Source organism: Carlito syrichta, unplaced genomic scaffold, assembly GCF_000164805.1.
Source record: "Carlito syrichta isolate Samal-C Ts95f unplaced genomic scaffold, Tarsius_syrichta-2.0.1 Scaffold314361, whole genome shotgun sequence".
Taxonomy (NCBI): domain Eukaryota; kingdom Metazoa; phylum Chordata; class Mammalia; order Primates; family Tarsiidae; genus Carlito; species Carlito syrichta.
The window spans coordinates 111,590-126,824 of record NW_007258457.1 but is presented as its reverse complement, the minus strand read 5'-3'; positions in this window follow the sequence as shown (position 1 = coordinate 126,824).

Sequence of the window (15,235 nt, the reverse complement as noted above, 5' to 3'; positions counted from 1 at the left end):
TATATTTTTCATAGGGTCTCATAAAACTAAAACAGATAGATTATATGGAATGAATACTATGCTACCAGAACTGTGCTTGACATACTTACAACAACCTCCAAGAGAGGGTTGCTTTATCTCCAACTTGCAGTTCAAGAAATCTATGCCCCCAGAGGATGCTAGATACTTGATAGAGCTATCTTAATAGAGGTTATGGAGTCTTCATTACATTATGAAGAAATTAAAGTACAAATATGTGAATCACACCCCTGATAAGTTTTGTGGATTTTCAAATAGTTTGCTGTGGGTAAGAGATCTCATGATGATAAGTTTTGTGAATTTTCAAATAGGCTGCTGTGGGTAAGAGATCTCACAACCCTAGCGTTTAAAGTTGTTTATATTACCTCTCCTCTTTCCCAAACTTTGAAGGGCAGATTCTATGATCAAAATTCTAAATAATGGAGAAATCCAGAAGCTAAGCATCATTTCATACATCTTTCAGTAAAAGAGGGGTAAAACCTGAATAAAAAACAAAAACTTTGCTTTTTAAATTTTTGTGTTGCTTAACATAGTTTCATATAAACTCACTCTATCTGTATGCAATCTATTAACAGCAAGACAAGATATTTTATCTATATTGTCTTAAAAGTCCTGCTAACTTCTATTTATAACTTTTTCACTTGACTATTTTGCATTTAGAAATCTTCTTCTCATGTGGCTATAGCTCTGATGTATTAAAATAGCACTTGATGTATTACTGTGAGATCTAAGATCGTTTGCGTGTCTATTCTGTCCTTACTTCCTTCTTTGGAATTTCTCTTGTGGTTTCTGTAGTGATAAAATGAAGAACATTTGTTAAAACTTTCACAGAGACCATTGATTTACAAAAAAGATCCACGTATTTGTCCTAGACATAAATACAACCTTTGTAGGTTTTTTCCATGAAAAATTGAGCTATTCGTATTAACTGATTCTAGAGTGAAAGGGATTCTGATTTTTTTTCCCCTAGTTCTTCTTCATTGGAGGCTCCAATTGTCTTAATTTGGTATCACATCTTTCCAAATTGCCCAATAGAATTTATAAGTTGCTGACAAATGCAAGAAGAGATTTTTTTTTCATTCATTAGTTTTTTTCCCCCCACTGATTTAGTTCAGTCTTTTTTTCTCTACATAGAACATGCAGGTGTAGAAATTATATACCTAGATTATTGATTATCTAATAGAATTGTATTAACAATTTTATGAGCAATGACTCACAACCAATGAGTGCCAGAGCAAACTTCAGGCCAAGATCTCGCTGATTTCAAAGCTCCTACAAAGATTATATCACCTCTCAAATTCTACCTGTTGATAAAATTTCATCAATGCACATCTAGTTCTTTCTCTGCAACTAAATGCAGAAACTGGGAATGGAGCTCATAAAAGCGCTCAGATTCAAATTTATAGTTTGTATTTTCACTAACATGCATACAATACATCAGTATTACTTACAAATGACAGTGGGGAAGGACAGAGATAGGGAACTGAATGACAAGGTACATGTTTCCAACATACAGCTTACTCAAGTCCCTAATCTGTATCACATTAGATACTTATTAATCAATTGATGTGTCACAAGAAAATGCAATTTACCCTTGAACAATGTGTGGATTAAGGGTGTCAAACCCACTTGCAATAAAAAAATCCATGTATAACTTCTGACTCCCCAGCATACTTAACTTCTAACAACCTACTGTTAACTGAAAGCCTTACTGATAACATAGTCAATTAACACATATTTTTGTGCTCTTTCTATTTACACCGTATTCTCGCAAGAAAGTAAGCTAGAGAAAAGAAAATGTTATTAAGAAATTCATCAGGGAGAGAAAATATATTTATTACTCATTAAGTGGACGTGGATCATCATGAAGATCTTCATCCTTGTTGTCTTCACATTGAGTATGCTGAGGTGAGGAAGAAGAGGAGGAGTTGGTCTTGCTGTCTCAGGGAAGGCAGGGGTGGAGGAAAAGTTGCAGTAAGTGAAACTATGCAGTTCAAATCTGTGTTGTTCAAGGGTCGACTGTTCTAGAATGTCAGTTGTTGAAGGTTCTTAGTTTAGAAAAATGTTTACTGTGTATCTATGTATTAACATAATGGAATTTCAGGATTAAAATCCATAGATTTGGTATATACCTATTCATTCCTTATAGTGATGGAGGGTCTATTGCCAGAAGAGGCTCAAAACTAATCAATGGTAAAATGTCTCTAACTACAACTGCAGGACAGGCTTGTTCTCTTGTAATACAACATACTTTTCATTTATGAAATTTTCCTTCTCTTTACCTGACACACTCACACATAAAGGGGTAACACCCACACATAGCCACATAACACTTCTCTTCACACTCACATATCATTAAAGCACGCCCTGATGTGACAGGTTTGAATATTTTAAAATGTAATGTTTTTTAAATGGCAAAGAAAGATCAAGGGAATTTTTTTAGATCGGTGCAGGAAGGAAACCACCGCAGTGAGCTAAAAACTTTGCAAGAGAAAAGAAACATACTCCAAGGAGGTTTTCAATAAAGCTTTCCTGCCTTCTATAATTTTTTTCTTTTGCACACAACTTTCATAAAACAATGGACCTTTGAGTATCTCTGTGAGCATGGAGCTGTGTATATTTGAAGTTCAGGTGTGGGTGTCTGGCATCTGCTCAAAGCAACCGAATGACCTGTTGTTCTCATTTGGTTATTGGTTATCAGTTGGGTGGATGACATGGCACTCAGCTGGTTGGGGACAATAGGTTTGTAGGGAAAGGAATAATGAGTTTCTCTAGTTCATTTTGTGTTGCTGTAAAGGAATATCTGAGATTGGATAATTTATAAAGAAAAAAGGATTATTTGGCTCATGGTTGTGCAGTCTGTGCAACAAGCAAGGTGCTGGCATCTACATCTGATGAGAGGGGCTTAGACTACTTCCACTCATTGTGGAAGGTAAAGGGAAAATGATGTGAAGAGGTCACATGGCAAGAGAGGGAGCAAGAGAGAGAGGAAGGTGCCAGACTCTTCAGCAACCAGCTCTTGTAGGAGCAAATAGATCAAGAACTCACTCACCCTTAATGGAGGACATTAATATTCATGAGAAATTCACCCCTATGACCCAAACACCTTCCACTTGTCCCCACCTCCAATACTGGGGATCGAATTTCAGCAGGTTTTGAAATTTGAAGAGGACAAAACAAAAGAGCAGAAACAATTTGTAAACACCAGAAATCAGAAAGTACATTTGTATCAATTCACTGACAAAATCTGCAACCCTTCTCAATGCTCTTAGTTTGGTGTATGCATCGGCACTTGATGGCGTCTTCTAGCAGATGTCTCTTCCTGCTTTAGTTCATTATAAATATGATCTTTGTGCCATAGGTTTCCAATTTTTATATATAAAAATACAGAAATGATAAATGAATGTTGGCAACAGAAGCAAAGATGCTTTTAGTCCTTTGGAGACTAATCAAAAGGGAAAACATTTCAATCACTCTTTATTGCTCCATATTACATTATATAACATGTATGCCAAGATATCTGCCCACTAAAATTAAATTCTTGTTCCTTGTGAAAAAAATAATATTATGCTCTATCAAGTATCTGTTCAATACCTAATAGCTATGCAAATTCTTGTTAGGGCAATAGGCTAACTCTCTTAAGATATGACAAATATGAACACAAAGAGGGAGTCTCAAATTCTAGGCTGAGCTCAAAAACACCAGAACAAGAAATTCTTTCTTAATCAGAAATTTTTCCCTTTTCTTAAGAAAAACCTATGTATAGATGAACTGTTTATGAGAATGATTTAGAATTATGAAATTTTTCATATATAGTATGTTGGTATTCATTGATCTAACAATTTATTTAATATGTATCCCAAGCATGAAGATAATATGGATCTTCAAACTCATGGAGTAAAAATAAGAAGTGAGAAACTCTGGTGTCTGCTCTCAGGGTGATGACAATCTAAAAAGAAGACATACTGATAAATAGATAATTCGTCCATTGTGATGCTAGTTTGGAGATATGGACAAAATGACACAGAAGTATATAAGCTAATTTTTTTATCAATTTATCAAAAGTAATCTACCTTTCTTCCCACTACACAAGACATATATGTGAAATATATCTACCTACATATTTTACATCTTAAACCATATGGCAAAGCTATAAATAAGTAGTAACATTATCAAATATATTCCTTCAGTAAGTCATTATTATATACTTTTAGATTTTGTTACTTTCCCTAAATGATTATTTCACTTTTGTTGCCTCATTTTTTTTCCAGAAACTTTTGTTCTGTGCAGAGTTAACAGGGTTAATTTTGTTTTCTCTTTGGGAGGCAGTGAAACAAAATTTAAAATGTTTTACACACTTGAGTGATTTTGTATTTTTATTTTATAATTCTCTTAAAATAATAAAATATTAATGAATTTTTATGATATTTTATTTATGTTTACTTATTCACTATTTTCACTTTCTGGAGAAAGATTCACATTCCAAGAAAACAAACATAATTTTCAAAAACTTGGGGAAACAAGAGGAGATTACATGATTTTAAAAGACTAGCAAAGTCCTAGCTCCTAGATTTATATATCAGTATCTATAGAAGGAATTGGGATCTGATTTTTAGAATGATAAAATTTTATCATTACAGGAATCTCAAATTTTTAAAAAATCTTTGTTTTTAAAAATCTTAGATCAGGACAATAATATGCATATATGTCATATATTCATTTCTGTGTCTATAAAATTTTTAGTAACACAGTTGGAAAAAAGGAGACTTGAGGAATATATTACTTGTCTTATAGATCTGGAGTTTTGTTCATGAAAAATTTAATTTAAACATCTACCTATCCACCTACCAACTGTCTTCCTATTTACCTTATTATACCTTTATCATTCCTTTTTCCTTTAATTATGATTTAAGTGTATGTCACCAAATCTTTGCCACTATAATAGAGTGAAAACATTCCTTTGTTTTAAATTAAAAATCAAAGCATCTTTTGAGGGAATTTGATTGTCTGATTTGCATTCAAGTATCATTTTTATCTAAAAATTTCTACATTATTTGAATATATGCCTTGCATATTATTTAGAAAATCAAAATTTTATTAGGGTTCCAAAGCAGAAGCCCAAGCATCAGACTACAGCTCCCAACTGAATTAGTTCTCCATATGGCAGTGACTTCTCCTAGTATTGAAAGTCAGTTAGGAAAGAAAATTCTGGAATAAAAAGAAACATATGAGCTGTGTGTGTATGTGTGTGTGGGGGGGTTTCTCTTAAATGAATAACAACATTGACTATCTCTACATCTCTACCAGGCATTTTAGCTAGGTAAATAGCAGAATATATTCAAGTAGTTCTTATTGTAAGATAATATAAGAATTTTCACTTTAAACATTAGTTTATTGAGTTTCTTCTAGGTCATTTAGTTTGTATATGAAAGAGCCAGAATTTGAATATTAGTTTATGTATATCATTGTACCTGCTTTTATATATAGCACTTGTCGTAAAAAGCTACTTTAATCTCTTCTGTATCACACCTTGAAAATCAACAAATATACAGAAAACATTATATTTTAACTATGGAGAAGAAAAAGATACTTTTATTTTCCAAATACATCATGTATAAATATTTGCCAGTGTTCAGATTGTTGCTTAATTTTCTCTTCTATTAAGCAATGTTTTTCCTTTGATTTTGTCTTCTTAGTTGTTTAACAGAACCAGTGAGATGTCTTCTTCTTTTAGGTTCTATATTTCACTTTACTCTTCAACATGTTTGCACAGATTTAATTCTTATGCATGTTCATTAACTTGAGATGAAAAAGAGAAGATTGTTCAAACAGGTACCAGCAAACTCATTTGTGCACAAATGTCTCCCTCTTGATTTAAATTAGTTAAGATGGCAGGCACATTGGAAATGCTGAACAGATCTTGTCAGTTGGAGCTGAAAAATGGAGAGTGTTCCCATCAGTGAGGAGATGGCGTATGTTTAGTTCATAGCAGGAATGCTATTCCTTCTTACTGAATTAGATAGTGTGGCATGTATTTTTTATAGTTCAGCTTCTTTTTTTGTGCCACAGACAAAGAGTACCATAGTTCCTTAGAAAAGTTTTAGTCAGGGGTTTAAAACAACTGAATTACATCCCATTTTGGAGATAAAGCATTCAATCAAAATGAAGGTATATATACTACTCTGAATAATTAAGAACCTAGTAATGGAAGGGGTCAGAAACATTGCTGGAGTCCCGCTCTGGCAGAGTTCAGAGATTCCCAAAGTTGGAGACGGTGTTGGCAATTGTGAGAAAGAGAGAAAGAGAGAGCAAGAAGGAGCCTGGACCCCTGTCTAGTGCAGAAGCCATTTATTGGGAATTACACTGGGTCTTTTATCCCCAAATTTTGCACAGTCGGTCTCACATGTCTTTCATGTGAACACAAAGCCAGGTGTGTGAGGGGCGTCCCCCACCCACCAGATGTTCTTTCAGGTATAATCCCATAACAGAAGTTAACCTTAATCCATGACTGCCTATCCTATAAACACTTTTTGTCCTATGCTAACCTCTACTAATACCAAGTTAAACTATAACCTAAAACATCCCATGCTAACCTTAATCCGTGACTGACCTATCCTATAAACCTTTTTCATCCTATACTGATTTATACTAATACCAAGTTAAATGATTCTATAGATACTTAAGTACTTACTTTACAACCTAAAGAGGCCCATCCCAGAATGTTTGGAATGTGGCCCAGTCCAAAGTTCACAGTGGGCTAACCGCAAGTAACCTAGCTGCATTCTTTCAACAAAATGGCTGTTTTAAATTTATATTTCTAAAACCATATTCTACAATTGACACCTTACTTAACTTCAATAAATCCTAAAATCACGACCCAGAAGGCTGTGATCAATACTAAGGCTCTTAGATGTGACCCGAGTTTGAACTGTAAGTTGTGTGAAAGTCAAAACCGCAGTTTGTGGAAGAATGGGAACAATGAGCTTCTGAAGTTAGCTTGTGTTCCTCCCGGTCTCAGAGTTTTTATGTATGAGCTTACAGGAGCTTTTTCTGGTTATAGTGCTAAGTAGAAAGGTGGAGAAAATGGGGTCAACAGGTCCCAAACGCATCCTAGTGGTCTCGGGGTCAATGGCCCCTCCTGATCCCTAACGCTCAGTGGGCCTCTGTGGCCGGCTCCCAACAAAACATCAGAAGGCAAACTCACTCACTGTCTCTGGAGACAGCATCACATTGTTACCGTATCTTCCTCATTCTGTACTCCAATCACTCCCTGTTCCTGTTGCCAATTTACTGTTTATGACCTATAGCTAGTGTTGTCATTCTTTGCCAGAAAACTATGAATTCATTGAGAGTATTGACCCAATATGGGTCATTATTATTCTTTACTTTTTCTGCATATCTGAATGCCTGAGAATCAGTTGCAAATAATATATTACAGGATCTTGATACATGAGTCACCTGAATGGATGGGTGAATCGGAAATTGAGTAAATGAATCTTATTGGTTGTTTTGTGTGATACCATAGTCACCTGGACTAAAGTGTGATATGTTAAGAACACCACCACTAAAAATTTAGGTTATATTCTGAAGATAAAGTGATTATAACTAAAACTACCTTTGCCTTTGTTAAGTTTCAGTTTGGTGAGTCAAACATACATATACTAATTTTTTGCAATAATTTATATAATGCAGCCAGTCTGACCACAATCTTGTCTTTGCAATAATGGAGGCCAAAAGATAACAGGAAAGCCCTGTGGTATTTACCTGAGGGGAAAGTAACCCCTTGTTTGAGTTAAACAAAAAAATACCCATTATTCTATATCTTTTTGAATGACAAGATTCAACTGAAAAATCTCGTCGAAACCTAACAAAGCTGCATACTTCCAAACTGGACAGATGTCTAGAACTAAGATAATGGTGGGTTTAATTCTCCTGGACTCACACCATCCTTCTTCTGTCTTTACCCATACCAGTTGGTTTCTATTTCATAGACATGGTTTGTTTTTCCACAACTTTGGAGTGACTGTCACTTGACTTTGACATGGTTCGGACATGAGGATTGGCTTTTATGTCACCTTTCATGGCAGCTAACCTGGTTAGCTGCACATGTGCTTTGCCTCTTGGAGTGTTAGAGAGAAAATATACTTGGTCACTGGTCAGCTGGTATGAATAGTTCCCTTGGTTTAATTATCTAAGGCAAGATCGAAGGCAGAGTTACAAGACCCCCTACAGAGTTAGGATGTAAAGTACTTTAAAATATATATATTTGGTGAATAAATAGTATGTTGAGTCTAGTTGACATTCTGCATAACTATAACAGTAAACTGCTTCATAATAAAAGGTTTCACGAAAATACATCATCTCTAAAATCCCTTTAGATATGTTGAATCCTCACTCTAGGTCACTAAGTGGAGAATATGCATAACAACGTTAAAATGCTAAAATTGTGAAATAAAAGATTATTATTGGGCATTAAAATTAGATAATCACTGAGATAAGTAATAAAAAAATAGAAGTCACATTGGCCATGTTCACAACAATTATTTAATAAGAAGATATAGAATATAATACACTTACAATTATAATGTGATACAATTACAATAATGTAATTACTGACTGCAATATTAATAATGTTAATACAATAATAGACAGTGTCTCAATCATTTATTTTAATAATAATAAGAGTAATTTTTTATATATATATATATATATAATTTATTTATTTTTTGAGTTGGAGTCTCACTCTGTTGCCCAGACTATAGTGCAGTGGCATGCTCACAGCTACCGCAGCCTCCACCTGCTGGACTCAAGTGATTCATCTCAGTCGTCGTCCAAGTAGCTGGAACTACAGGTGCACACTACCATGCCCGGCTAATTTTTTGATTTATTGTAGAGACAAGATCTCATTGAGTTGCCCAGGCTGGTCTCGCATTCAGGCAATCCTCTTGCCTCGGCCTCCCAAAGTGCTGGGATTACAGGCTTGAGTCACCACATCCAGCTAAAAGAAAATATACTACATGGAAGTTAAATGATTCCACCCCATTTTAAACAATTTTTCAATTTTAATTATTATGAATACATAATAGTTGTACACTTTTATGGGGTATATGAGATATTTTGATACAAGGCTTTTTAAAATTTTCATAACATGGAGAATATATGCTCAAAAATTATGAATATTGTTGATTTTTGCTTACACATTCCACTTGTGAGAGCAAGTGGGATTTATTCCCTTCAATATCTCTTCATTATCTCACAGACTTCTTAAGCCTTGAAAAGGACAGAGGACCCAAATGAATTCAGTGACACTCAATCTTTGACATTTTTTTGTCTGTTAGTCAAGAGAAGCTCTCTTTGTTTTGGACTTAAAGTTGATAGGTTGCATGCATGGAGTTTGGTAAGACCACTATGTAGTGAGGCTACTGATAATTATGTTAGCATTTCAAGTCAGAGATTAAAAGGCACTGATTCCTGCTAACATAACTTAAGCATCTGAATTTAACCATGCTTGTCAATAAATTCTGATTTTTTGAAGCAAATTTGATTTGTATTTCTATCACTTGGCAGCAGTGTGAATTTTAAGTATTTAAGTATTATAAGAATGTTTCTCAACATCTTAAACAAATTCTTATGGATATAACGTTTTCCTTTTTTTCCACATTAGTTCTGCCTAAATACAGTATACTTGTTCTCATTATTTAACTTAATTTAATTTCTTTACATCTGTTTAAATAAATTGTGAGATTCTTTCCTGATGGATTTTTGTTTGATGTGGTAATTTTTCCAAGATAATTTTTTTTCAGAAATAGATCAGATTGTTGGAATTTCTGTAACAAGGATGAAATGTACAGTTTTTATGAAGTTACGAAACTTTAATGCTTATAGGAAACATGACAGAAAACCCAGAATCTTACTAACGAGAGGGACAAGGATTTCTTCCTTTGTTATCCATCCTCTCCTGGTGAAAACAGAAGGAAATATGCCCCTTTATCTAAATAAAATGGGAGCAGTATGCCCATCAATGTTGCCTTCTTCCAGGAGCACTAGTGTTAGCAAGTTGGGACACTCTTTAGTTTACAGAAAAGATTCAGGAAAAATTCTATCCTGCATTTCTTGAGTAGCAATCTCAGACAAATGTCACATTTGCTCCAGCTGCCCAGGGGAAAATCTGTCAACTATACATAGTAAAAGCTCAATTTCTCCAGATAGTGCAAAACCTCAGAAGCACATGGAATTTCTCCTTCCACATCTGTAAATTTATGGTGATGAACAGGGAGATGGGAGGGAAAATAAAGGGCTATTATTTGCTTTCAAGCCTTATTTTTCCCATTCTTATTTATAAAATTGAATTTGGTTTGGATTCTTTTTGTGTCAACTGAGAAGTTAACAACAAAGAGGATGTAGTTTATACATCAGGCTCTAGAAAGAAAGAAAGCAAAGATATACATGACACAATTCATAAAGCAAGGTGACAGAAGGAAGAACAAACAACTGTTATGGTGAAAAAAGGATAAGAACTGGCATCATCTATTAATACACAGCTACTATTTCGATTGAAAACCAGAAGTCAACTACATGCATTTTACAAAAAATATACCTAGTAAAATGTCAGAGAAGCAAAGGATGGCCAGAGACATATCAGGCAACAACAAGCAAGGTGGAAATGGTGATGGCAAGAGCAGTAATTCTACAAGGAATCCACCATGAATATATAATTTACCATGAATATATAATCCACAATAATCCACCATGAATATATAACTATCATGAACCTTTATGAGTCAAATATCATAACATCAACACGCTGTGATTTAGCTTTAAAGCAAAAAAAAAAAAAAAAAAAGAAGAAATGAGAAAAAAATAGTTGGAAGAGATACAGTGCACAACTTTTTAAAAACCAACATCAAGTTGTTTAAAAAGTGTACCTAGAAAGCTATGTTTTCCAAACACTTATAATATATGCATCTATTTAAAGAAAATGTGCAGATGTATAATATTTGTTCTCAGTATTTTAATTAAATTATTTGAATGTATGGAGATACAAATCAGATATAAATGCATGATCCTACCAAACTAAAAAAACAGACAAAATTACAAACGGAAAATAAAGAAAATTTTAAAAATCAGTAAAATTCAAATTACAACCAAATGTGTGTTTAATAGCATGCTGTTGCATGTTTTACATTCCCTTTGTTATCAATTCCCTTGAGATTTGAATATAATGGTCCATCATTTTTAAATTTTTTAATCACTGGATAGTCAGTAGAGCATAGCTATTTAGTGTGTATACTGACTGTATGCAGGTGACAGTTTTCAATTCTCCTGATAACTTTGGAAGAAATTTAGCCTCTGTATGCCTCAGTTTTGTCTTTGTGCAATGTGGAAAGTAATAGTTTCTACCTCAGAGGACTAAGTGTTGTACTCCTAACAGTGCTTGGCACATAGTAATTAGCATGTTTGCTCATTTCCAAAATAGATTTGTTTTGAAATATTTTCTTGTATTTCTATGAGCCAATTATTTATCTTCAGCAAAATACACTATTTATACATAAAATAAAATAGTGCCCTTCAAGACTTAGGCTATTTTTTTTTTTTTTTTGAGTTGGAGTCTCACTCTGTCACCCAGACTGGAGTGCAGTGGCCTCTCTGGGGCACCGCAGCCTCGCCTGCTGGGCTCCGGCGATCCTTCCGCCTCAGCCTTCCGAGTAGCTGGAATTACAGGCATGTGCTACCACGCCCAGCTGATTTTTTGATTTATTGTAGAGATGAGGTCTCGATACCCAGGCGGGTCTCGAACCCGCGGGCTCAGGCAATCCACTCACCTCAGCCTCCCAAAGGCGCGGGATTACAGGCTGAGCCACCGAGCCTGGCAGGTTATTTACTAACTAAAGAAATTTTGCAAATTTGTGAGTATAGTATTGTTGAACAATTCAAATTATAGAATTTTCAAAAAAAAGTTCTTGCTGCCAGACCATATGTGTGTGTGTGTGTATTTATATATATAATTTATTTTCTGTTAAGGGTAACTCTTTGTAAATTATTTGAGAAACAAGTTAATAGTGATGTTAAAGATCCTACTATAAACATCATTTTTAAATTAATTTCATTTTTACGACACTAGACCTTAATCAAATAAAAATATGAAGATTTATTTGCTTACTTGTACATTGAGTGTTAATTTTATTTAAGTATAATATTAGGATATGGTACTTAATTTTAAAAAATGAAAAATGGATCTTGAAATAAGTTCTTAAAACTTAAATAATCAAAAAAAGAGATATGCTTTAGAAGACAAATCAAAGTAAGGGTGGAAAAAAAGACTAGCATTTCATGCTTTAGATTATAAAAATGTGGTTAATGTAATAGAGGTAGGCTTTATAAATAGTTGAATTCTGACAGTTGACAATATGGGGCATAATAAAAGCTGACAATGTTTTTCATTAATTTAAAAATATTTCATTCTATTCATTTTTAATATATTTAAGACTAACAAAAATACATTATTTTAATCAACCTAAAGAAGGAAATCATCAAGTAAAATATTCTAGATGGATTTTTTAAAAGACTGGCTAATTTTATAGTCAGTAAAAACTTTTGTAGCTAAGAAACCAAGTTAACTGTGTAAACCATCAAATCTCATTTGTCAAGATATCAGCTGATGGCCTTTGGGAACCATGACAAAGCTTTTTCTCTAGATAAATACCATGGGCCAATTTGAAGCGTTGGGTTTGTTTTTCCTCTAAACTCGTCTGGGGAGCATCCTCTGAATCACTGGCAGAAAAAAGGTCACAAGGATTTCTGACTGAATCTTACTGAACAAAAATATCTGTCTTCTCATGAGCCACAAGAATATGTGGATTATTCTCAAGAATATGTGGATTATTTTAGAAGCAGCTCCACAGCATTAGTGAGATAGGTTGTGAAAGAAGATACAGAGGATGAGTCGCCCACAGCAGAATGGTCCACCACATCTTTGTGGTTCATAACAAGGCAACTCATGCTGAACTCAAAAGGGAATTACAATGGGGTTCACTTATTGCCATGTAGTTCTCAAATAGTGGCACTGTATGCAACCAGAACTTGTTTTGCACACAGTCCCTGCTATAGTTTATCTGCCTTTTATTCTTGTTATTTTATTTGCAGCCACATTTTGTGCCAATGTTTTCATGTCCCAGTTTGAGAACTTTTCTTAATAGTATGTGACAGTCAGGGTAAAAGTTGTGTCTTTATTTATTTTTCTAAATATCAATGGAAAGTACATCTCTCCCAAATATGTTCTTAAAATATTCACTTTGTGAATATAAGACTACCATTTGAGCAAGCAGCCTCAGATTTTGACAAAATTAGCTTATTTTCATTCCTTATTTTAAGAATGTTTTACATGAAATAGTCATTTTAATTAAAATGCTTTGCTATTATCTTTCTCTATATACCAGATTGAAGAAGGAAAACAAAGGGTAAATAGAAGCAACATTATTCAGAAACACAAATTATAATGTGATTATTCAAATTTTAACAGAATTTCTAGTAATCCAGGTTAAAATTGAGGAAGTAATTTTACTTCTATTAATTTTTTCAAGGTAGAGATTTTAGAACCATGATCTATAGAGTAATTTACATAATATCTAAATTATTGGGGGTAAATGGGTAAATGTGTAGTATGATTTTTGTTGTAACATTAAAACTTATATTTGCCACCACTCAAATTTGCAAGATGTTTTTATTTATATTTGCCATTAAAACTAAAGCAATGAAATGGTGATTATGTCTCTCTCAACAAGTCATTGGTGAAAAAAAAGAAATTCCCTAAGTTTCATTAAGTTTTCTGTATTCACACAGTTCATAAGTCATAGATCTGAAATGTCAATTCTTTATCTTTTATTTTTTATTTTTTTGAGTTGGAGTCTCACTCTTGTTGCCCAGGCTGGAGTACAGTGGCACGCTCATGGCCACCCCAGCGTCGACCTGCTGGGCTCCAGTAATCCTTCTGCTTCAGCCTTCCCAGTAGCCAGCACCACAGGTACACACTACCACACCTGGCTAATTTTTGATTTATTGTAGAGATGAGGTCTTGCCAAGTTGCCTGGGCTGGTCTCGAACTTGCAGGCTCAAGCAATCCACTCGCCTCGGCCTCCCAAAATGCTTGGATTATAGACTGAGCCATCATACCCAGCCTATCTTATATTTTTTAAACAAGTGTTCTTTCAACTACATCACAGTCACCTCACTTTTTTATTAGATATAATATATATTAACTAATATATAATGAATAAATCAACTATATATAAATTAAAATAAAATATAAAAAGAAATTAATATCTTCTTGGAAAGTAAAAATAAGTGTTTTCAACTTTAATTAAAGTGTGTATGTGTGTGTGTGTGTGTGTGTGTGTGTGTGTGTGTGTGTGTGTGTGTGTGTCTGTGTGTCTGAGTGTGTGTGTGTGTTTCTTTACCAGGCTGGTCAGAAGTTTATAAACCTTATTAGATATTTTATTATTCTTTTCAAAACCAGCCTTGACTTTGACATTTTTCCAGTATATTTTTTCCCCCAAATTTTTCAGTTTTGTATCTTATAATTTTTCTGATTTAGGCTACATTGTATTCTCCAAAAATACGTGTTTAAGTCTCCACTCCTGGTACTTATGAATGGGACCTTATTTGATATAGACTCTTTGCAGATGTAATTAAGATATAAGTTAAAAATGGCACATACAGGAGATTGGTAAGCTCTTAATCCAATATGACAGGTTTACTAATAAGAAGAGAAGGGAAAAACCCTCAGACAAACAGAGGGAGGATGAACTTGTGATGGCAAATGCAGAGATTAGAATTATATGATTGCAAAATAAGATATGCCAAGGATGGCCGGCAACCACCAGAGGTTGGAAAAAAGTACATAGAAAAGATTCTCCTTCTAAGTCTCCAAGAAGGAACAAATCCTGCCAATACTTCTATTTTGGACTTCTGGTCTCCTGAACTGTGAAAGAATACATTTCAGTGGAAACTCTAGGAAACTAATACATTTTCTTTTCTGTGGGTTTAATTTGCTTGTCTCTTTTTACTTTTGAAGTAGATTTTTATATTATTGATTTATAGTTTTTTTCCTTTCTAAATATGCCGTTTAGGTTATACATTTTTTGGTAAACATAGTTGCATTTTCATTGTTATTCAGTTTAATATTCATTAATTTCCATTTGTCTCAGCGGTTATGTACACA